General features: G+C 54.3%; 1 long non-coding RNA gene across 2 annotated transcripts; it reads right to left on the reverse strand.

The window, feature by feature from the left end:
* Window positions 1-762: 762 nt before the first annotated feature.
* On the reverse strand, window positions 763-22729 carry LOC309633586. Of its 2 annotated transcripts, XR_014247636.1 has the most exons (5): window positions 19932-22729; window positions 11274-11351; window positions 3155-3531; window positions 2002-2143; window positions 763-1855 (listed from the first exon to the last, which is right to left on the reverse strand). It is a non-coding gene; the product is annotated as an uncharacterized lncRNA (long non-coding RNA). The 2 variants fall into 2 exon arrangements; XR_014247637.1 differs by lacking the exons at window positions 11274-11351; window positions 19932-22729 and having other exon boundaries at window positions 3155-8399.
* Window positions 22730-23289: the final 560 nt, after the last annotated feature.

Below are 23289 nucleotides of genomic sequence, written 5' to 3' on the forward strand. Positions count from 1 at the left end.
GGGGAGCTGGCAGCAGCGAGGCAGAACCTGAGAGGCCGGGGGGCGACAGGCAGCTGAGAGCCACTGGGGGTGGGGGGGCAGTAAGCAGTTAATCAGAAGGGCCACTTGGCTTGTTGCTGCATCAAAGCTGTCCCCCTCGCGAGGCCACCCCAAGGCAGTCCCTGCAAACTGTGGACCCCAGGAGGCCTCTCTCCTCCTGGCCCCTCCCCCCACTCTCCACAAGCGCTCCTCCTTCCCCTCTTGCTCTCATCCCCCCAGCTTTGCAGGCTTCCTAGGCTTCGGTTAGAGAACAGGCAGAGACCCACCCAGGCTAGGTGTGTGCATGCGTGTATTGGGCTGTGCGCGTGTGTGCACACGTGCGTGCGTGTGCCTTTGTGCACGCGTGTGTGCACGGGTGCGTGTGTATACTGTGCATGTGTGCACACGTGCACGCGTGTGTATTGTGCATGTGTGTGCCTTTGTGCACGTTTGTGCATGGGTGCTCGTGTATGTGTACACTGTGCATGTGTGCACACGTGCACGTGTGTGTGTGTGCGCGCGCATGTGTGCCTGTGTGAGCGGCGTGCAGCCTCGAGGAGGGGGCCCGCCGGGCTCGGGAGGGGATTTAAAGCTGCTTTCGCGGCTGCCGGCGTGAGCGCTCCTGATAAACAGCCCGGAGCCGAAGGCTGCGTATCAGAGCTCCTGGCAGGCTCGCAAAAAGCTGTCCCCGGCCCCGCGAGCCGCTCTATCAGCCCACGGAGGGAGGGCGGGGGAGGCAGGAGGGAGGGAGGGAAAAAGTATTTGCTTCAGCCCTTAATCACGGAATTTGAAATCCCAGCAAGTCGGTGCCATTTATTTTCAGAGGCTGTCAAGGCGGGTTTCAGCATTTAAAAGAAAGGAGGATAAAAAACATTTGCATTTCCCTCCCTCTCTGCCTACCCGCTCTCTCTGCTCTCTCCTCTCTCCCCCTCACTCTCTGCTCACCTCGCTGCCAGTTGGGGCTGTGTGTTGGGGAAGGGATGCCAGAGAGAGATTTTTCAAGGCGCTTCGGGCACCGGCCAGTGTGGGGGGCAGCCCCGGTCAGAGGCAAGGGTGTCGGTGTGATGGGTGGGGGGGAGGACCAAGCCTGGTGGAATGGGGCAAGGGATGGAGGTGGGGAGCCAGGCTTGGCTGGGGCTGCTGTTTTAGGGGGTGCTGGGGGCTGTCGGCGGGGCTCTCCTGGGTCCCTCCAGAAAGGAGCCCTGGCCCCCAAATTTGCCCCAGCCCCGGGGGACCCCACCAACTCTTCCTGGCTTCTGCAGTGGAAGTCTAGGATGTTGAGGCTGCGAGGGGAGCTAGGACACCCCCCGGGGCACCACCCTCCCTGCACAGATAGGGAACTGAGGCCTGGAAACGGAGAATGACACGGCCAAGGTCACACCCTGGCAGGACCAGGACAAGGAGGGAGGCTACCTGGGTGTTAAGCATGTGCTAGATGCCAAGCGCTATGCAGCACCAAGCACGGGGCTCTGAACGGCGCTGGACGCTGAGCTGGGGGCTGGGCAAGGAGGTCTTTGCCATCAGATGGACCAACCAGGGCTCCAAAGCCAGCCGTGATGCTTTCCAGCACAGTGACCTTGGCCATGGCCTTCTCTCTGACCTTCAGCTGGAGCCCACGGTACCTCCCATGAGGACCAAGTCAATGCGTGCACTGCATTGCGGGGGTGGCTCTGTCACCAGCATCCTTCCCGTGTCCACTGCACTCACTCTTCTTGCCTGGTGTCTCTCTTGCCAAGAATGACTTGGTGGTTGGATGATTCTGTCCTTGAAGAGGCTGGGGCACAGAACCCCCCTGGGTCTGCTCCCCAGGGCTCCCTTCTGAGACTCAGTTTCCTCACTGGTAAAATGAGAAAAGCCACAGAATTATGGTCGGATTTCAATGAGTTAATGCGTGTGAAGCCCTGGGCAGAACACGAAGCACTGGGAGATGCCCTCCCACCGCCATTGTGATGATGCCTTTTAGCTTTATGAGTATGTGCCCACCTGTCTCACTCCGAAGATTCCAGACATCTCCAGGCCAAGACCCTGCGGTTCGTCTCAGAATGCCTCTTGGCCCCAACTTACGGGAGTGATGCTGAAAAGTGCCCAGTAGTCCCCCTGCTGAGGCAGATGGAGAGAAAGCCATCTGGAGAGGAGAAAAGAACCCCGGCCCTGTTGACGGACCCCCCACTTTTGCCTGAACTGAGGCTGGGAAGTAAGTTCTGGTATCTTTTGCAGACACCCAGGATGCCCCACTCCTCCCCCCCCCCCCCCGCCACCACCACCACCGTTTGCTGATTTTTTTAATTAGCAAAATGAGCCATCTTCATTGTTACAGCACAGAAGGTATAAAGAAAAATAGTAAAATCATCTCCCTCCCAACACCTCCCAATTCAACTCCCCAGATAACCAGCGTCCAGAGATTAATACTAAGACTTCCAGGTTCTTCTGTCAATAGAAGCCCATATAAATACTTCTTTTGATAAAAGTCGGGCAGTGCTATACATCCTGTTTGGCAATTTATTTTCCTTTCCACATTACAGTCTCCTTTCCAGGTCTATACGTGTGGCGACCTCGCTCTTCCTCGTGACTGAATAGTATTCCCTTGTGCGCATGCCCCCGCGCGCGGTGATCCAGTCCCCGGTGGATGGGCACAGAGGTTGCGTCCGCTCTTGCCCTCCCAGGGCTGCAGAGAACGGGCTGGACCTCCGCAGCAGGCAGCGTTGTTGGCATCGGAGGGGCCGCTGTACCGAGGGTGCACGGGGAGGATAAGGGCGTCTGGTGAAGGCCCCCCCCCTTCCCCAGGAACAGGCTGGTTGGCGCCCTGCTAGGACCAGGGCTGGGTGGGGAAAATAGCCTCAGGGAAAGCAGGGTCCTGGGGTCCCAGCCCTCAACCCCGCAGGGGAAGGAAACCCCTCACCCAGCCCCCTGGGGGCCCCGGGATGTGGAAGCCGTGGGGAGAGGACCCAGTCTGGGCTGTTCCGGTCGGGCCCCTCCCCACCTCCCTCCCCTGACGAGGCGGAGTAGTCTGTGTCCCTCGGGGGAGGGGGCAGTAGCCAGCTCCCTCTCCTCCCCCTTCAGCACCTTCTGTGGTCCCCCGTCCCTGCCTCCCTCTCCCCTCCAAACTGCCCCCGCCCACCAGAGGGGGACCCCAAACCTTGCATCCACGGAGAGAGCCGAAGTCAGCCAGAAGAGGCTCTGTGTGCAGCGAGGTGGGGCCTTTGTTCTGGATTTTGTTGTTTGTGCCTCGAAGGGAACATTCAGTGTGGCTTCTGGAGACAGGCTGACCCATGTTCAGTGACAGCTCCATCCACTCCAAGCTCCAAATCCTCGAGCCTCAATTTCCCAGTCGTGGTACCCAACTTCCCCAGGGGGACACCGACAGCACCTGCTTCACAGGGGTGGTGGGAACTCCGTGAAGGGGTCCATGCGAAGCCTTCACGAGTCTCCTGACCCGCAACAAGTTCTCAATGAACGCCCGCTGTTGTCATTACTATTTTTGTTATTATTCCTAATCGTGATGTTTTCAGAAACCTGCAGTACAAAAAGACCGCCTCTGAGTTGGGTGTCAAAACCAAGAAAAAGTCTGCAGTGGTGTGTATGCTGTGGGTGGTGTGTGGTGAGTACGTGATGTACGGTGTGTGTGTGAGGGTGTTATGTTTGATATGTGTGTGGTATGTGTGTTAAGTATGCAGTGTGGGGGGTGTGTTACATATGGTATGTGTGTGAAGGGGTGTGAATGCAGTATGTGTGGTGTGGGCAGCATATGCGAATGCGGTGTGCGGTACGCATGTGTGCATGTGTGTCCTATGTATGTCAGGGTGTCCTCACACCATCTTTTGTGCCCTCTGCCCCCTGCCAGGCACTCTCTCCATTATCTCGGGCCCCTGGACTCTGTCCCTTTCCCCGGGAATCACTGTCACACCTACATCTTCCTTGTTACTGAAGGACAAGCCTGTTGACCTGGTGGCCTGGGAAGACCCGAGGACAACCCTGGGAAGCCGAAGAGGCCCCCTTCCCTAACTACTTCCCCATCCGGCCCCACCCCGCAGCCTCTTTGAACGCGGGTCCACGTGGGCCTCATGTTCGGTGGGGTTTGGGTCGGCATCACCACTGGCTGTGGGAAGCTGCTTCTACCTCTCGGGCCTCAGTTTCCCCAGCTGGAAAACAAGGATAAGAACAATAAGGTCCTAAGATTGTTTAAGCTCCTCATTTGCTCCCAACAAACAAACAAGCGAACAAACAAAACGAATGAACCAGAAAATACTCAACCTTCCCAGAGGCATTGAGAGCAGGAAGAGCGTGTGTCCAAGCAGGCGGTCAGCACAGACTCACATACCGCACGGGCTCCTGGGATGGAGCGAGACTCTTCCTCTCCCTTTCCCTCAAGAGTTGTATTTATTGTAAGCCCCCTGCCCTCCCCAGTTCTGCGTGGCTCTGGCAGAATTCCTAGATTTGCAGGGCAGGGTGAGCCAGGTGGAGCTGAGCTGAAAGGTGGGGTGTGGGCTCACCAGGGAACGGGCTCTTCTGACACCCTGGCAAGGGGTGCAGCTGGCTCACGGCTCCCCACCCCAGCTGAGAACATTGCCACGGCCAACATTCATGTGCGTGCCCCATGGGCCATATCTTGAGCCAGCCCCTCCTCACCCAGTGTTTTCTCACCCTGGCTGCCGAGAAGAGAAGTGACAGGAGTAAGACCCCATATGCGTGTAGACCCTTAGGGCTTTTTCAAGGCATGTTCATAGATCTTGTTTATCATACTAGACAGTGAACAAGTCTCTTCCTCTCTCAAGGCCTCAGTTTTCTTATCTGTAAAATGGGGCTATGATGATGAGTCAATGAGCTAAGGACGTGAGGCTGCCGGCACAAAGCCCCACATCTGGTAAATCTTAACCAGTGTTAACTCTTGTGGTGGATGGTGCCATTGTTCCCAGTGATTCTGGACCCTAAGAAGGTGACATCTCCTTGCCCCGGGGTCAGCGACTCATGGCGCCTCCCTATGGTCAGAGCATACTTCCGCACCCACTGACGGCAGGCTTGGCCATGTGAATTGCTCCGACCAATGAAATGTGAGAAGAAGTGACCACATGCCAGTGCCTGGCAGAAGCCTGAAAAGCTATCCTGTGGTTATGCCAGCTCTCTGGCTCTTTTCTCTCAGGTTTACACGTCCTAGACAGGGGCTGCATCTTCAGCCTGGACCCCAAAATAAAGATAGCATGTGAAGCAGAGTGGTAGAGCAGAGGGGCAAGCAAACTGTGGGCAGCATTAAACCTGAATGAAGATAAACCTTGGCTATGATAATCTACTTATATTTAGGGGATGTTTGCTATGCAGCATAACCTAGCAAAATCTGACCAATACAGAAATTGGCAGCAACAAACATTTGTAGCACTGGCTCTAGGAGAAGGTAACAGGTGACAGGTGGCAAGGAATCAGTTATTGGGGGTAGGAGAGATGGTGACCCATGTTATACAGTGGGAAACCTTTGGGAAGATTCTTGCCTACAATAACTTGCAAAGCTGATACGATACTGCACTTGTGGCTTTAGCTGAAGAGCTTGGGAAACAGAAATGTCTAGAATGTCTTGGTTGCTTTTCGCTACATGTCATGGGCTGAACCAAGTCCCCCCAATTCATATGTTGAAGCCCTAACCCCCAGTACCTCAGAATGTGACTGTATTTGGAGACAGGTCCTTAAAGAGGTGATTAAGATAAAATGAAGTCTTCAGGGTGGGCCCTAATCTAACGTGACTGGTGTCCTTCTAAGAGGAGGAAATTTGCATACAAATGTGTACAGAGGAAAGGCGACGTGAAGACAGGGAGAATATGGCCCTCTACACACCAAGGAGAGAGGCCTGGAACAGACCCTTCCTTCCGGGCCTTCAGAAGGAACCAGCCCGCTGACACCTTGATTGTGAGAACCAGCCTCCAGAATTGTGAGAAAATGAAGTTCTGTTGTACTTTGTTACAGCAGCCCTAGCAAACTCATACACTGCCTTTCACAAGCACTACGGGAAAGAGATGCCCTCTGAAAGGAATTAGCCTGCTTGGAAGCAGGAAAGAAAGGGAAAGGGAAAATTCAGAAATTATGGGTTTGCAGGGTTGAAAAATGCAACGATTTCTCATCTCTAGCCAGTGAAAGAGAAAGGAAGCAGGAGCTCCACGAGCCCATTGCCCAGAGGCCTGGAGCCCACGGGAGGATGCAGAGGTGCCATTAGGGGAAGGGGCCCCTGTCGGATGCTGAGTTTGGGTGTGATCACCTCATCCCCAGCGGAAAAAGGTGACATTCCCCACCCCCGCCCCAGCGGTTTGTCTTCCAGAAAACCTAGAGAGAAAACCCAGTCCCATTTTGGGAAAAGCCTGCTCTTTGCGTGACAAGTGGGCAAAACAGACCCAGTTCCTGCCCCTCTGGCAGTTACTTGATTCTGCAAATTCGAGTTACAAATGACATTTTAGTAAAATTTCTACTACATGGGTGTTTGGAATACATGATGTGATCTTGGAGCAGATAATGAGTTTTAATTTTAACTGTCTGTGTCCCCAGAAATGTATTGTTTGAGAAGTCTAATTGTAAATTTGAATCTTTATGTAGAGACTCTGCAAAATGGGTAATCCACAAATAATCAATAAAGAATATTCTAGACTTATGAAGAAATAATAAAACTAAGAAATGCCGGGGCTTCCCTGGTGGCGCAGCAGTTAAGAATCTGCCTGCTGGACTTCCCTGGTGGTGCAGTGGTTAAGAATCCACCTGCTAACGCAGGGGACACAGGTTCGAACCCTGGTCTGGGAAGATCCCACATGCCGCGAAGCAACTAAGCCCATGCACCACAGCTACTGAGCCTGCGCGCCACAACTACTGAGCCTGCGCTCTAGAGCCCACATGCCACAGCTACTGCAGTCCGCGTGCCTAGAGCCCGTGCTCCGCAACAAGAGAAGCCACCAGAATGAGAAGCCCGCGCACCGCAAGGAAGAGTAGCCCTCACTCGCCGCAAACAGAGAAAGCCCGTGCGCAGCAACGAAGACCCAATGCAGCCAAAAATAAATAAATAAAAATAAATAAATTTATTAAAAAAAAAAAAGAAATGCCTTGGGTGATAGAGTCTAGTTAAGACCCAGTCTCAGGATAAAGATCGCATAGGGGTACGACCAGCACTCCCTTGGTTAAAACCTCTGGTGAGCTCAAGATACCTGTGACAAAGTCTAGAGAGGCAAGTCTAGAAAAATTGGATGCATCTTTAGCATAAGAAGCTGAATGGCAACAAATAGAGAAAGGGTAACTAAGTTCTGAAGATGGTCACGCTGTCAAAAGAGCTGCCAGTCTGGACTAAAAGAGGCTGTGACCGTTCACGACTTAAAACAGCATCTGGATCCCAAAGGGAGGAAAGCTGCTCAGCCCCATCGATGTGGCCAAGGAGGTGATGGTAAAGGAAGTCCTCCCGGAGGGCGACCCAGGGGCCACAGGGAACAGGGGGCTGCGAGCAGTTCTGAGGGAGCACAGATTGAAGAGCGTTTTCTTCACCTGGGGGAGGTGACCCGCACAGCGTCCACCCAGCGGGACTCAGAATTGCCACGCGCGGTGCCTGCGGCTTCCCTCCCAGCCCTCCCCCTTCTGAAGGAGCGTGTCTGTGGGTTATCCTGTCCCTGTTCCTCCCCTGAGTATCAGGTGTGTGGATGAATTGCTAGGCCCGCCATAACAAATACCAGACTAGGAGGCTTAAACAGCAGAAATTTACTTTCTCACAGTTCTGGAGGCTGGAAGTCCAAGATTAAGGTGTCAGCAGGGTTGGTTTCTTCTGAGGCCTCTCTCCTGGGCTTGTAGACGGCCTTCTTCTCATTGTGTCCTCGCATGGTCTTTTCTCTGTGCGCACACACACGTGTCTGGTGTCTTTCTGTGTGTCCCTCTTCTTATAAGAACACTGGTGGGTTAGGGCCCACTTTAAAGGCCTCATTTTAACTTAAGTACCTCTTGGGAATTCCCTGGCTGTCCAGTGGTTAGGACTCTGCACTTTCACTGCCATGGTCCAGGTTCAATCCTTGGTCAGGGAACTAAGATCCTGCAAGCCGCGTGGCACAGCCAAAAAACAAACAAACAAACAAACAAAAAACCCAAAAGTAATTACCTCTTATAAGATATATCCAAACATGGTTACATTCTGAGATACTGATGGTTAGGACTTCAACATGCAAATTTTGGGGAGACATAATTCAGTCTATAACTGTGCGTGAGACCAGAAAACGTTACCCCATATACAGAGCTCCATATCCAGAGAAGCATGGGGCGTGGGGGTGGCATTTACTCAGTTGCATTTAGCTGGCAGCTGGGCTGGAAGGTCCAAGAAGTCTTACTTTGTAGGTCTGGAACCTCAGTGCTACTCCACTGGCCCCTCTCTTTTCCCTCCCTCCGTCCCTCCTTCCCTCCCTCCCTCTCTCTCTCCCTCTCTCTTTCTCTCTCCCCCTCCCTCTCCTGGGCTTCCTCACAGCATGGTGGGTTTCTACATGGCGGCTGGCTTCCAAGAAGGAGCACTCCAGAAAGGGTGAATGCAGAGGCCTCAAATCTCAGAAGCTACACAGCAGCAGGTCGGCTCTATTCTGCTTTTCAAAGCCAATCCTGGGGCCAGCCCAGATTCAAGGGGAGAGGGAAAAAAACACCACCTAGGGCTTGATGGGAGGATGACAGAGAGCCTGCAGCCATCTTTAATCTCCCACATGCTCTAGAAAGGGCCATTACACAAGCTCCATGTTCCATACAACACAAGTCCAATTGGTGAGAAGTCTACTCATCTTGAGCCCTTTATAGTTCTACATCCCTCCATTCTCAGATATTCAAAGTCCTTAAATTCATCCATTTTTCTAGAAGTAATACCTGGTGAGTCTGGCACCTCAAAACACCACCTATTCTTCCTCATCTGCAGAATTCTCTGAGGGCGGCAACCCAACCTAGGAAGTCACCCTAGTCTTCACAGTTGGGCTCAGATGCAGTGAACCCCTGAGTCATGCTCTCCACAAGTGTGGGGGCATCGCCTGCCGGGGCTGAGTCCTGACCTTGGACCCTTCTGGGCCCTCACATGGGAACCCTGTGGCTCAGAGAGGTTATGTGACTTGCCCAAGGTCACTCAGCTAGGAAGTAGTAGCAGAGCCAGGATTTGAACCCATGGCTGTTTTGCTCCCGAGTTCTTAGCTGCTGGGGTCTCCTGCCTCACACTCTGTAAGTGGTCTACAGATATTTAGGATATTTAGTAAGTGGATAAATAAACTACTTGGTGTTTCCTTTGGCAACCTGGGAGGTTCTGGATGCAGTCACAGGGGTGTTTCAATCTCAAAAGTTGACTAGAAGTCTAGAAACTGGAGTTAAGGTAGGATGCATTAACCGGAATCCACTTTCCTCCCCTGCCCTCAGAGGAAAAGTGGGTGCTTTTAATGCAGAATATGGAAAATGTGCAAAAATAATAGCGACTTTGACATTTAATGAGAGCTCGCAGTGCCCAGCCATGGTCCTGAGAACCTTCCACAGATTAACTTCATTTACTTTTCGCAGGGACCTGATGAGTTTAGGGGGCATCATTATTCCCATTTTACTTATGAGGAAACTGAGGCACAGAGTAGGTTAAGTCTGTGCTTCTCAAACTATCCGTGGTGAAGGGACTTTCAGAAAAAAAATTTCCAATCTGTGGGAAATGATGCTTTTGTAATCTACACAGTCGCAATTGGATGTAGGCAGTGCCAAACTGCTATGGACGTTTCTAAATTATCGGTTTCTATGCTTCTCTTATCATGTCAGCAAACAGTGTGTGAGCCAGCACCAGCCTGTGGACCACAGTTTGGGTTGCACAGCATCAAGTGGCTTGCCAAAGGCTATCCAGCTGCTCAGTGATGGGGCCAGGATCTGGATCTGAATCCGGGCTCTTGACCACTCACTCTGTCAGCAGGAGGGATGGAGAAGGGTTTGGCCATTGAGTATAGATCATAATAAGTATCTGAGAAAAAAGCGAAAGAACACAGAGTGACTGAAAAGCCTATAGGTTGGTATCAGAAGTGTTAAGGAGTTTGTGCAAAATTCCAGAGCTACTATAGAGAGAACTGGGACGAGAGTAAAAGGGCTGCTGAGGGCTATTGCTGTGGGTTGTGAATTAGACCCCTTTGAAGTTCTTTGGGGAACAAGTGAATTCAGAAAACTCATTTAAATTACTTTCGACTGCTGGACTATTAAGTCACTCAGTGCTGAGACTGAGCTATGTGGAACCTCGGCTTTTATTTGGGTTATACCGACATGAGCTTAGGTTTCTGCACATCTCTTTCTACCCCCAAAGAATTTAAACCACCACCAAGTTGTGACCTACTGAGGGTTCAATGAGCACTTTGGGAATTAATGAGTAATGAACAAACCGGTAAATGGTCAGATATAAGGTCCTTCTTACAAGTCCATTGGGTGCAAGACTCCAAGAGAAAATGCTGGATATGGAGGACCAGGAGGGGAATCAAGCCCTCCAAATGTCAAAAGTGACCATCATTAAATGATAGGATTAAAAGTGGTCTTATTGTCTGTTTGGAGCTTATCTGTATTTTCTACAATATCTATAACAAGCATGTCTTACTTTTGTAGTAAAAATGAAGTTATCTGGGAGGGAATACACAGTCCCTACTTTAAGCGTGCCCCCAGTTCAATTGGAGAAAAGATGGTCAGATCACTGAGAGTAAGGATCCAGGCAAACAGGAGGTGCTCAATACATGTTTGGGTTAAATTTCAGTCATGCACCAGAAGGAAGGAGACCCTTTCTGAGCAGGGCACTTTTCTTTATTTCTTTATCTCTTGCCCCCGTAGGTACCACCGTCCTTAGTCTGTAGGCTCACCGTGGGCAAGGCCAGGTTGCTTGGACTGATGCCCCCCACCTAGCGTTGGGTCTGTAACAGCCACAGTTGGCCCCCATGTGGATGGCAAAGTCTATCTATCTGCGTGGTTCACTTCTCCTTCCAGTTCTCTGGTCTGTTCAGTTTCCAAGGGGACGAGGGATGGGGACAGCCTGGGGACCTCAGAGGACCAGGAGAAGAAGAGGCCGCCTGCTTCCCGTTCCTCAGGACCTCTGTGGCTGGCTGTGCCTGCAGCATGGCCTGTCTCCTTCCTTTCTTCTGATTTCCCATCACCTGGCTGGTCCCTTGGGGCAGAGTGCAGGGTCCTGGGGCCACAGTTCCAGCTTTTCTCCTCCTTCCCCTCCCAGCTCCTGTCTCTCCTCTTTCTGGCTGCCTCAGCTCCTGCTCAAGGTCAAGGAACAAACAGACCTTTCCCTGGAGCCAGCCACGGGGAGGACGCCTCCAGCTAGAATCCAATTCTGAGTCAGGGCCAGGGCTTTCTCTTTCCTGTGAATGTAAAGACAGGAAGGAAATTTTTTGTAGCCATAAAATCAGTGAAAAAAAAAAAAAAAAGTTTTGTAGGCAGAGAAGAGGCCAAGCAGTTGGCTTTGGTTTAAGGCACAAATAACACATGGAAATGGTCAGACCTGGGGAGGGAGGGTCTGGGGGTAAACTCGAATATTCTTGTAGCTTTTAGCAATATCTTCTTTTACCTGAGGGCCAACCAGGTGTTGGTCGTGGGATTGAGAACATGGGATGGCTCCCTGGCTTTTGGGGACAGAATGGGGGGGTCTAAGTGGAGTCGAGTGTGGGGATGAGCAGGGAGTTGAAGACTCAGGATGTTTCTAGGCTTTGGGCCAAGACAGTCCAGTGGCTGGAGCCAGGACCATGGTTTTGGAGACCCAATATGAATAGCAATGAACTTGATGGATTTCTAATCTTAGAGGGATGAACCTGGAGCCCAGAGAAGGCAGCGCTGGCCAACTTGGGAAGGGTCTTATAGGCAATGACAGCGATTTAGGACTTTACCCAGAGGACAAAGAGAAGCCATGAAAGGTTGAAGTGGGAGAATCGAATGGTCAACTTTCTAAGGTAGAAAGCTCTCTCTCATTGCACCGTGCACGTGGCCTCACGGAGAGCAAGCCTGGAGGAAGGGAGAGCAGCAAGGCGGCTGCTAGTCTGATCCAGGTCGGTGGCTGAGCAGGTGGAGAGAAGATTCAAGGTATGTCAGAGGTGGCATGACAGGTCTGAGTGACTGACTCACATGGCGGTGGCACTGGGGAGAGAGGAAGGGGAAGAGGATGGCGCCCAGGCTTTTGGGCAGAGTGATTGGGTGTATGGAAGGGGTTCCGCAGAGGAAGAAGGGGAGGATTTGGGGGCAGGATACATATTTTTATTTCTTGAATATTTTTTGAGCTTTGACCAAGTACCACGGGACAGGACACCAAGAAAGATAAGGCATAGGTCTGACCCAGAGAAGCCAGAATTCACACATATCAAGAGAAAGTCTGTAAGGGTGGGGCTGTAGGGATCTAACCCTGAGACATTGGGACTTCAGGGGATGGAGAGGTGCGGGAGGGCTGCAGGAACTGGATGGGCCTATTTGGAGGGGTCAGTGATGAACAGCTGCAGGACCACGACTTGGCCTTCTAGATCTTTCACACCCCTTCCCAAGAGCCCATGTGCCTGGCTCTATGCCAGGCAAGGCGTCCCAGCTTCATGCCCTCCCCCTGCTGCCCACTCCAGCCTCAGAGCTGGCCTCTCCCTGGCTCTCTGGTAAACTACTCTCTCTTAAGCTAAAACCAGAACGCGACCCAATGTTTCCTTAAGGGGCCTTTGTCTCTCGTCTCCCATCTAGTTGGGAAACACTCTCCGTTCCACATTTTACCTGGATCGCTTCTACCCATTCTTTATGTCTCAGCTTAGAGGGTCTTTGTCCTGGAAGCCTTTCCTGTCCCCTAAATCTGGGCTGGTTGTGCCTCTCCTGTGCTGAAGAAATATTCTTTGGGTGGATGCATGCGGAATGAATGGACATTTGGATGACTGGATGAATGAGTGAAGGAATGAATGGGGGAGATGAATGAATGGAGATGGGTGAATGGATGGGGGATGGATGGCTGAATAGATGAACTAATGGATGGATGGGTGAAGGGGATGATTGGTGAACTAGGTAGATGGATGGTTGGGTAGATGAAGAGCAGAGGGTGACCTGGTTAGGTGGGAGGTAGGGTAGGTGGGATAGGTGAATAGGTAGGTGGGTTAGCCGATGGAGGTGGATGGAGAATTGTGGGTGGGTGGAAAGGAGACTGGATGTAAAGGAAGGGAAAGGAGATGAGGCTGGCTCAGGCATGTGGAAATTTGTGGAAGGCCCAGCGTGTCCAAGGCAGCAGTGGAGTCGGAATCTTGTTCTCCTTACTCCTCCCTCTGACCCCTCGGCTTCCTCAGAGCATTCGGCTCCCACATTGGAGGGACCCAGCTCCGGGCACCGCAGTCAGAGATGTAACTGGCACCAGGAACCTTCTTCCATTTTCCCTCTTTTTTATAACTCTTCATCTTGTGGATTTTTTCCCCAGCTGGTCTGATTATTGACAATGCCCTGAGTCTGGGGATGAACTAAGAGATTTCGGTCTCTCCATAGCCATTTTCCTCCCGCTTCCTTCCTTGCCTTCTGCATCCCCCTCCTCCTCTGCTGGGGCCTTCCAGCAGAGAGCCGAATACCCACCTGTGCTGGGCCGGTCTGCAAGCACAGCCTTAGCCAGCAGCGGCTGCCTGAGCCCCGTTGCCCTCGGCCCCACCCAGCCCCGGTCCCTGCTGCCTGGTGCCCGCCCCCGCCCGGCAGCTCCGATTTTCAGCTCGGGTTTGATCGCCTGCCAGGATCTCCCAAATGTCAGCTGCAACGTTAGCATCTTTAAGAGAGCGCCCGAGGCGATCTTTAAGCAGGGAGGCTGGGGCCCCATGCTGATGAGAGGAGCGGGCTCCGAGCTGACAGCTCTGCCTGCTGCCTCCCAGCCGCGGTTGTGGGAGCCTGTGGCCCCCCAGTCTTTGGGCCTGGACAGCACTTGGGTTTATTTTTAAGTCTGGATGAAGCAGGGCTTTGCCAGGAGTTGAGCTCGATCCCCATCGCCTCCCCCTACCAGGGAGCCCCAGGAGGGAGACGGGGCCGGTGTTGTCACTGCTCTACCCCCAAGGCCAGCATGGGGCCTGACCCTGAGAAGGAGGGGATAAATATTTGTTAATCAAATGACTGCACGAGCGTCCTAAGCTGCCCCAAAGAGCAAATGCTGAACAGGGCGCTTTCTCCCTCACCTTCGCCTTGAGGGTGAGATGCTCAGGGTGAGGGGAGATGAGCAAAGGCTCCAGCCTTTGGAGTCAGACCGGCAGATCCAGCATGTGGGAGCTGTGTGACTTTGGGAAAGTTGCTGGCCCTCTCTGAGCCTTGGCTTTTTAAAAAAAATAAATTTATTTATTTATTTTTGGCTGCGTTGGGTCTTCGTTGCTGCGCGCGGGCTTTTTCTAGTTGCGGCGAGCGGGGGCTACTCTTCCTTGCGGTGCATGGCTTTCTCATTGCAATGACTTCTCTTGTTGTGGAGCACGGGCTCTAGGCGCGCGGGTTTCAGTAGTTGTGGCTCGAGGGCTCTAGAGCTCAGGCTCAGTAGTTGTGGCGCACAGGCTTAGTTGCTCCGCGGCATGTGGGATCTTCCCGGACCAGGGCTCCAACCCGTGTCCCCTGCACTGGCAGGCGGATTCTTAACCACTGCGCCACCAGGGAGGCCCCTCGGAGCCTCGGCTTTGTCATCAGTGAAATGTGCAAGAGGATAGAATGCCAGCCGCGTAGTTGTTGGGAGGATCCACGAGCTAATGAGATGGGAACACTGGGTACAGTGCCAGCACATAGCAGGGACTCAAGGGAGTTGGTCCCCTTCTTCTCTTTTCCCTCTCTGCCCCTCCGCTGCCCCTATGGCTTTGCAGGTGCTATTCCTTCTGCCACGAAGGCCCTTCTCCAATCATCCTGGTCCTTCCAGATCCTGAGCACGCCCCTGCCCTGGGACCCCTCCTCACCCGCTCAGTCCAGGCACAGTTGACACTCCTCCTCAGGTCCCCCAGGACTGAGTTCGCGCCTGACACCCATGCAGTGTGACTGTGGTTTCTGTTCCAAGCCAAGGGTCAGCACATTTCTTGGGGGCAGAAAATATTTGTATTGATTTCTAGAGTCTTAAACAGGTCCTAGTACATAGCTGATGCAGAATGAATGAATGAATGAATGAACGCCTAGCTAGCTGGTCTGAGCAGAATCAAGGAACGTTTCTGGAAGGTTTTAGTAATAAGAGAATGTACACCTCAAAGGCTGAGCCCTGCTAACACCTTCAAAAAACTCCCCATCGTGTTGGTGAAAGGCTGTTGCCTTTTCCCGAAATGCCACCTTTCTCTCGGATCCTCAGAACATGGATGCTTATTCTCAGTTTTCAGTTGCCGTTTGTCACACAGCAGGTTGGAGGAAGGTGCCTGGTCCAGACCATCCTTCTGATCCTTGGTCCCTGGGCTGGTGGGTCCTGGCCCATCCCATGGCCGCCACTGGTGCCCATGGCACACTCCCCAGTGCCCCTGATGATCAGTGTCCTTTGCAGAGTGGGAAGGCTATGGAAGTGACCTCCATATTGGTGACTTGGTCTATTTCCACATTTTTGAGGCCTCTCACTTGAGACTGAAATGCCCAGATGGGGAGGTGAAGTGACTCAGAAGAGAAAAGGATAAGAAGCACCTAGAGGCCAGATCCCACCCAAGTGGAGGCAAGCAGGGAAGGAGAGCAGCCTGAACCTCTTACACTGGAGTTGCGGTCTTGATGGGGACCAGTTGGAACTGGTGTGCTGAACTGGGGGATGGGGAATTGGTACACTTCCACAGAGAGGACAGGATCAGCACCCAACTCACATAAGCATATGTTTAAAAACTAAAAGGTGAAGGAACCGGACTCAGAATGGTTATAGAATACAAATAGAATGAATAGATGAATGAATGGTGGGTGAGTGGTAGGTGGATGGATGGATACATGGGTGGGTGGTGGTTGGCTGGGTGATGGCTAGATGACTGGATGAGTTGATGGATGAATAGATGGGTAGATAAATGGATGGATGGATGTGTGGAAGGGTGGATGGGTGGATGGATGGATGGTGGATAGATGAGTGGGTGGGTGGATGGGTGAAGAGATGGATGCGTAAATGGGAAGATGGATGCGTAAATGGGTTTATGCAGGGGTGGGTAGGGGAGTGGATAGGTGGATGGATGGATAGATGGAAGATGGGTGGATGGATGAGTGGGCAGATGAGTGGATGGATGGGTGGTGGATAGAGATGTAGATGGGAAGATGGACCAGTGAATGGGTTCATGGATGGGTGGGTGGGTAAGCGCATAAGTAGATGGATAGATGGATGGATAGACGGGAAGATGGATGAATAAGTGGGTAGGTGGGTGAGTGGGTGGATGGGCAGATGGTGGCTGGGTGGAGGGACAAGCAGATGATAGGACAGGAAGATGGATAGGGCGCAGGATAGGTGGATGGGTGAGTGGGTGGATAGAGGTAGCACTGGTATAGAGCAAAGAGCAAACTGGTTGAGGGTTAGGGAATCTTGCCTTTGCCCTGATTCTCACCCTTATGCCCTATGGGCCTTGTGGTAGTCATCTGACCTTCTTGGACATCAGCTTCCTTATCTGCCTAAAAGGGCAATAGTCCCCGCCCCCACCCACTACCCAGGGATCAGAAAAGATCCCTGGGCTGTGAGTACCCCCCTGGCACCATGGCCTCTCCAACCCTCCTGACCAATCTCACCCTGCCCACGTGCCTGTCCTGTGCTGACCTTCCTCTTTCCAGTGCCCAGGGAACTTCTGTGCAGTTTCCATCAACGCTTTCTAATAGAGGTCAAGGGAATTCTGTTCACAGCCGAGTCCAGCATGGGTAACACCCAGAGCCCTGAGTCTGGTCGAGCCTGGCTGATACGCGCTAGGATTAAGAGGCCATCTCTGAGATCAAGAAGTGGCAGCTCTGGCATTCAGCGCGGTGGGACCTGAGGCAAGTCAACACCCCTCTCTGAGCCTCACTTTCCCCACCTGAAAACAGGGTTAGCAGAAGCCACCCAAGGAGGGTGCCTAAGAGGCCCCACGACACAACACATGCAGGTGCTCAGCCCAGCACGGGGCCCAGGGCTGGGCTCGGAGAGGCATAGCTGCCCTTGCTGCTATCTTCACCAGAACCAAATGCTGGCCTGAAGGGCTTGCTGTAGAATGAGCATCCCATGGGCGAAGGTCTGGCTGCACGCAGGCTTGTGGAACGGGGAAGTTCCCGGGAGTCAAGACCCCCTGGTACAGGCAGGCTCACAGCCACTGTAGCCAGCTCGGATGTGGCGAGCACAGTCACACTGCATGGGTGTCAGGCGCGAACTCAGTCCTGGGGGACCTGAGGAGGAGTGTCAACTATGCCTGGACTGAGCGGGTGAGGAGGGGTCCCAGGGCAGGGGCATGCTCAGGATCTGGAAGGACCAGGATGATTGAAGAAGGGCCTTCGCGGCAGAAGGAATAGCACCTGCAAAGCCATAGGGGCAGCGGAGGGGCAGAAAGGGGAAAGAGAGGAAGGGGACCGACTCCCTTGAATCCCTACTATGTGCTGGCACCGTACCCACAACTCTGTGTGGCGGCTTTGTGGCTTCACATGTACCTCATTCTGGACAACCCACAGCCTGGCGCTTCCCGTTACCAGCTGGGTGACCCTGGGCAAGCGACCTCCCCTCTCTGCGTCTTGTTTTCCTCACGTGTAAAAGGTGGGCTTCGGAGTTACCGGTGTGCTTTCTCATTTGCCTCCCAGCAAGGGGGTGGGGCCAGCACCCTTCACCGCTGGAGACGCAAATGCTGGGGTCCAAAGAGGTTCTAGATTGACTTCAGTGCGGTGCTAGGATAAGAATGCAGCCCCCTCCCGAGCGCCCAACCTGCCCTAAGTATTCTAGCTGAAGCCTTGAGCTGAACTTTGGGCTCTGGGGCCCCCATCCCTCCTGTTACTGCTACTCCCTGCCAATGCCTGGCATTTCCCGGCCGGTGGTGGAGTCCTTGCTGTGAGCTGGCGGGGGCGTGGGGGGGTGGGGCTCTCCTTGCCATGGAGCCTTGAGAGACTTCCCCCCTGGGCACCCCCCAACACCCGCAGACCCAAGGGGCACCCACAGAGTCCATGGGAGTTTGGGCAGCCCAAGTGACATGGTTGTTGGGTCAGCGCCCCCTCAGACCTGAGTGACCTGGGCTTGGGAGAGGTGCTGGGGGACAGGAATGGGGACCCAGGGCCCCTGGGGGTGGCAGCAGTGCAAGGTCCCAGCCCCCACCAGCCCTAGGGTCCCTCCTCCCCTTCACCAACTGCTGCAGACTCTGGTTAAAATGGCATGCCACCATCTGTCATCCTTCCCCCACTCCATGGGCTGGCTGTGACTTTGACTCAGGGACTTCCTTGCCTGTAAACAGGAGGCAGGCAGGTCCCCAGGGCCAGGGGGGTGATGGGCCTGATGCTGGCCCAGGGCTGCTGAGCTGGGGAAGAGCCCGTGGGTGGGCGGGCAGGATACCAGGTACCAGGAGGTCTCCAAGCCCTCCCGCAGTGGTGCCCCTACTCCCCAGGGGTCCCTCGGTGACCCTGTCTCCCACCTGCACCCACCCCCTTCCCTGAGCTCCTCCAGCTCCCTGGATCGCTCACATCCTCCCCGCCTTGCTTCTGCTGTGTTTAGAGAATTTCAAATCAATACCTGGGTCTGAGAGCGTTGATGGACCCTCCCTAACGAGGGTTGCCTCCCTGGGCAGCCTGCATCCCGCCCCAGGCATCTTTGCTTTACAACCAGGAAAACGGAGGCCAGAAAGCAGGGCAGTGGGAGAGCTGGGGGTGAACCAGGACTCACCCCGGCCCTGGCCCTGGCTTCAGCTTTGCCTCGAAGTCAGAAGCAGCAAGGAGGAGGGAGGGAGGGGTGACACAGAGGTGAAAGGCTCTGAAACTGTAAACAAGCCTCCTGGCCTTACTTTTCCCATCTGGGGAATGGGGGAGTCAAGGCTTCTCGGAAAGAGTATCTTTTGAGCCAGAGAGCACACGGGGACTTGTTCTTATCTCCTAAAGCCCGGCAACTTGGGAGGGGTAGCACTGCGGGTGGGGGCGGTGAAGGGGATTCCTTCTGGGAAAGAATCAGCTCGGGTCAGCCCCCTCCACGGTCCTCCCCCGCCCCAGTTCTGCAGCTTCTCCCTCCCCCCACCACAGGGCTGCCAGCTGCCCCCTCCCCTCCCCGCCTTCTGACTGCCAGCTCCTCCCCGCAAAGCCCCCAGACCCCAGCTGCAGTGTTTTTACAGCTTTGACCAGCCGCTCAGCCCCTCTCCTCTCCCTCCCCCTCCTCCTCCCTCCGCCTCCATCTCTCCCCCTCTCTCTCATCCATCCTCTCCCCCTCCTCCCCTTCATCTTTCTCCCTCTGTTCTCCCCTCTCCATCCTCTCCCCCCTCCTCCTCTCCGCCTCCCCCTTCCTCCCTCCTCCTTCCCCCCTCCCTCTATCCTCTCTCCTCCTCCCCCCCCCTTCCTCCCTCCCGAGCTCTCCCTCCCTCCCTCTCTCCGGGGGAAGAAAGGTCACCGTGCAGCTGATTACTCAGAGCTCAGTTGCTGTAGCAACCGGCGGGGGAAGTGGGACAGGCTGTCTTTGAGGACGCGTGAGGTCGGCCGCGGGCGGCTGGAGCCGGCGCGGGCCTCTGTGCTCCTGCGAGCGGGAAGCTGCCGGCAGCCCGGCTCCTCGGCCGCCGCGGGCCCGGCTCCGGGGTTTTTTAATGAAGAATTCCTGCTCCCCTCTCGCACCCCTCCCCGCCTCCTTCCCGCCTCCCTGGGGTCTGGAAGGAGAGGTTCGCCCCCTCCTCGGTTTGGCTGCTTTTCTCTGGTCGTCTGGTCTCCGTCTCTCCCCCTCTGCCAGGTTCTGATGGCTTCTTTCCTTCTCGTTCTGTCCCAGAGCTCAAAGGCACAAGCCCCTTCCCCGCACACGCGCGCGCATGGACGCGAGAGCGCGCGCACACACACTCCCGACCACTCTCCTCTCTCACCAGCTGGGTAAGAAGACCAGTGAAACCCTCAGCATCTCCATCCCCAGCCTTTGTCATAGACCTGGGAGGCTCCAGGCTTCCTCAGCACAGCCAGAGACAAGAACCCACGGAGGATCTGGCCCGCTGCTCCCTGGGCACGGCGGCATCCGCCTGGCACCCACTGTGTGCCCAGCTCTGCCCTCCAGGAGCTGGGGCGGGGGCTGGGGGAGGCAGCGCTCTGCTCAGAAAGGAAGCCGGACCCGTGGGGGGGAGGGGGGATTGCGTCCCAGCCCCCTGCTGTGGTTTGGTCCTTCTCCTGTAGCTCAGAAGCTCAGGGCGCAAGACCTGCTGTGACAGAGGGTCCTGGAGGTGAGGGACGCAGGCTCTGTAGTGGGCTGGGCCTGGGTGCCAGTCCCCACCCTCCTCTGGGACCCTCCTCCACTGTTAGTGGGAATGTAAAGTGGTTCAACCACTTTGGAAAACATTTGGCAGCTTTTTCAAAAGTGAAGCATACACCTTCCATATGGTCAGGCCATTCGCCTCCTAGGCATTTATCCCAGAGAAATGCAAACTTAGGTCCATGCAGACTTGGACACGAATGTTCATAGCAGCTGCACTTGTAACAGGCAAAACTGGAACCAACCCAAATGTCCATCAGCAAAAGACTGGCTCCGCAGGTCCTGGGCATCCCTACGATGGGACAGGACTCCGTAAACAATAAGAAGAAATGAACTGCCGATACTGCAGCAACATGGAAGAAACTCAAGGTCATGATGCTGAGTGAGAGGAGCCAGGAGACAAAGAGTGCATGCTGTGCATACGTTTCTAGTACATTCTAGAAAGTGCCAACTAACCTATAGTGACAAAGCAGCTCAGTGGTTGCCGGGGGACACTGGGTGCTAGGAGGTCCCACGAAAAGTCACAAGAAAAGTTTTGGAGGGGGGTGGATGTGTTCACTGTCTTGATGGTAGTGACAGTTTTATGGGTGTATACATATGCCGAAATGCAATTTGTTTTTTTGGCCATGCCACGTGGCTTGCAGGATCTCAGTTCCCCAACCAGGGATTGAACCTGGGCCACAGCAGGGAAAGCCCGGCATCCTAACCACTGGGCCACCGGGGAACTCCCCGAAATGCAGTTTAAATGTGTGCAGTTATTGTATGTCCATTATACCTCAATAAATTGAAAAAATTTCCTGCTCTGCCACTCACTGGCTGAGTGACCTTGGGTGGGTCACCTCACTTCTCCAAGCCTCAATTATGAAAATGGAATAATGATAGTGGTAACCTCACGGGATGGTTATGAGGATTCAATTACATAATGTTAGCTCATCACTCAGCTCCATCCCAACCAAACCAAGGGACCCCCATCCAGGGCAGAGAGGAACAGCACTGGGGGACCTGCCTGAAGTTCCCCGTTTTGGTTTGTCCCCCGCTCACTCACTCATGCCTTGGCAATGAGAAGGGGAGCCCCTGACCCACGCTGGGCCTGGCCACCTCCTGGGTAAACAAGGGAGAAACCAGCCCTAACCCCATCCTCATGGGTACATAGTCTGGGGCAGTTGCAACACGAGGAAGAGAGGTCCAGGCACTTGCAAAGGCCCTGTGGCTGGTGGGAGCCCTGTCTGTCCCAGAAGCTGAAATGCAGGCAGCAAGAGGTGCACTGACAGGCCCCATCATGTGACCTCTTGCAGGCCCTGCCAAGGAGTTTGCAAGCCTCCTGAGGGCTGCCACGCTCCTGTGTGTGGTTTGTAGGGGACTGTAGTGTTGGCTCCACCTCCGTGCAAATTCCAGCTCTCAGCTCACCTCCACTTTCTCGAAGCCTCAAATTCCCCATCTGGCAAATGGGGGTGATGATCCCTTACGGGACCTGGCCCAGTGCTCAGTGGTTAGGCGTCTGGGTTGTGTCTGACTCTTTTGTCAGGTTTGCCACACTGTGTTCTAATTCGTGGACTCTGGATAGCTTGCCTGGCCCAACTGTGGGCTCCTGGGGGCTGCATTTGCAGCCTCTTCCCCTCCTCCCCTCTGTGCCTGGCACAGAGCAGGCACCCAATAAATATCTCAGGATGTGAATAATCAAGGCATCCACGCAGGATAGAGGGTCCACGCTCTGGCTGAAAGACAGACTACTTCTGTGGGTGGGCACATGTGGCTCCCAGCAAGTTCTCAAAAGGTATTAAGTTGAGACCACCTTACCCTCCACCCTCAGCCTTGGTCTGAGGACTTCTCTCAAGCTGAGAGTAAGCGTGGGGACAGTTTTCTTGGGGTTCCGAGCTATGGTTAGTTTTGGCCCTTCGACTGCGAATGACTTTGACCAGCCAGGTCATCACCTTTATTCACTTGAGGAGGCCCTGGAGAGGACGAAGTTCTGAACACCCACCCCAACCCTGGACCAGCTGCCCCGACCATAAAGGGGGATGGAGTTGACGTGAGAGATTCCCACCAGGCATCTCATGCCCAGAGAGGGGGCAGGCCTGGGCCAGGTGCACAGGGAGGCCATGCCAGAGCCTGCCTTGGATTCACCGTCCAGTGCTCTTCCCACAGGGCTGGGCCAGGCTGCAGGCTAGCTGCCCGATTCCTTTTTTGCCACCGAGGCTCACACCAGAGCTTCCCAGATTTGCACCAGGGCGGGGGTAGTAAAGCATTATGTTGAGACCCTCACAGAGTTTGCCAGGAAGGCGGGCTCTGGCCTCTGAGTGGCTCACGTTTCCACCACCCCTTTCAAAGCTCCTGACCCCCTGCGCCTGCCCTAGGAGCTGCGGGAGAGCCAGGGCCAGAGGGAGCCTGAAGCCACAGTCCCGACACCACGGAGCCTCCCAGGCTCTCCCTTGACTTGGCCGAGCGGTGCACCCCCCCCACCCCACCCCCAGCCCCAATGGCTATGGTCTCAGAGAGAAGCTTAATGGAGAAAATCTCACCAAGTACCACTAGCCTTGGCCTCAGAGGCTAACCCAAACCCCCCCATGCCCTGTGACCACGGCCACATCACTGTCTCTCCCTCTCTGACCCACCTCTTCCGAAAGCTGGGCCTGCATCACTCACCTGCAGGGTGCTGGTACCACAAACACCCCGAAAAGCAGTCATTACTATTAAGAAGCCCATTTTCTGGAGAAAGAACCGAGGCCTGCGGGGTCTAGGTGAAGTGCCCAAAGCCAGCCAGGTGGTGACTGATGATACGTACAGCCAGAATCCGGGGTTCCCACCCCAGCTCCGTTATGACTGTGTGACCTTGAGCAAGTCACGGCACCCCCTCAGAGCCTCAGTTTCCTCATCTGTGACCTGGGGATGATAAAGGGACAGAATGAGCTCGAGCAAAGGTGTCTCTCGGCACAGAGCACGACACCGTCACCAGTATGATTGTCTGTGGGCAGAGCCCTCCC

This window comes from Balaenoptera borealis (assembly GCF_965194805.1).
Source record: "Balaenoptera borealis genome assembly, chromosome: 8".
Lineage (NCBI taxonomy): Eukaryota > Metazoa > Chordata > Mammalia > Artiodactyla > Balaenopteridae > Balaenoptera > Balaenoptera borealis.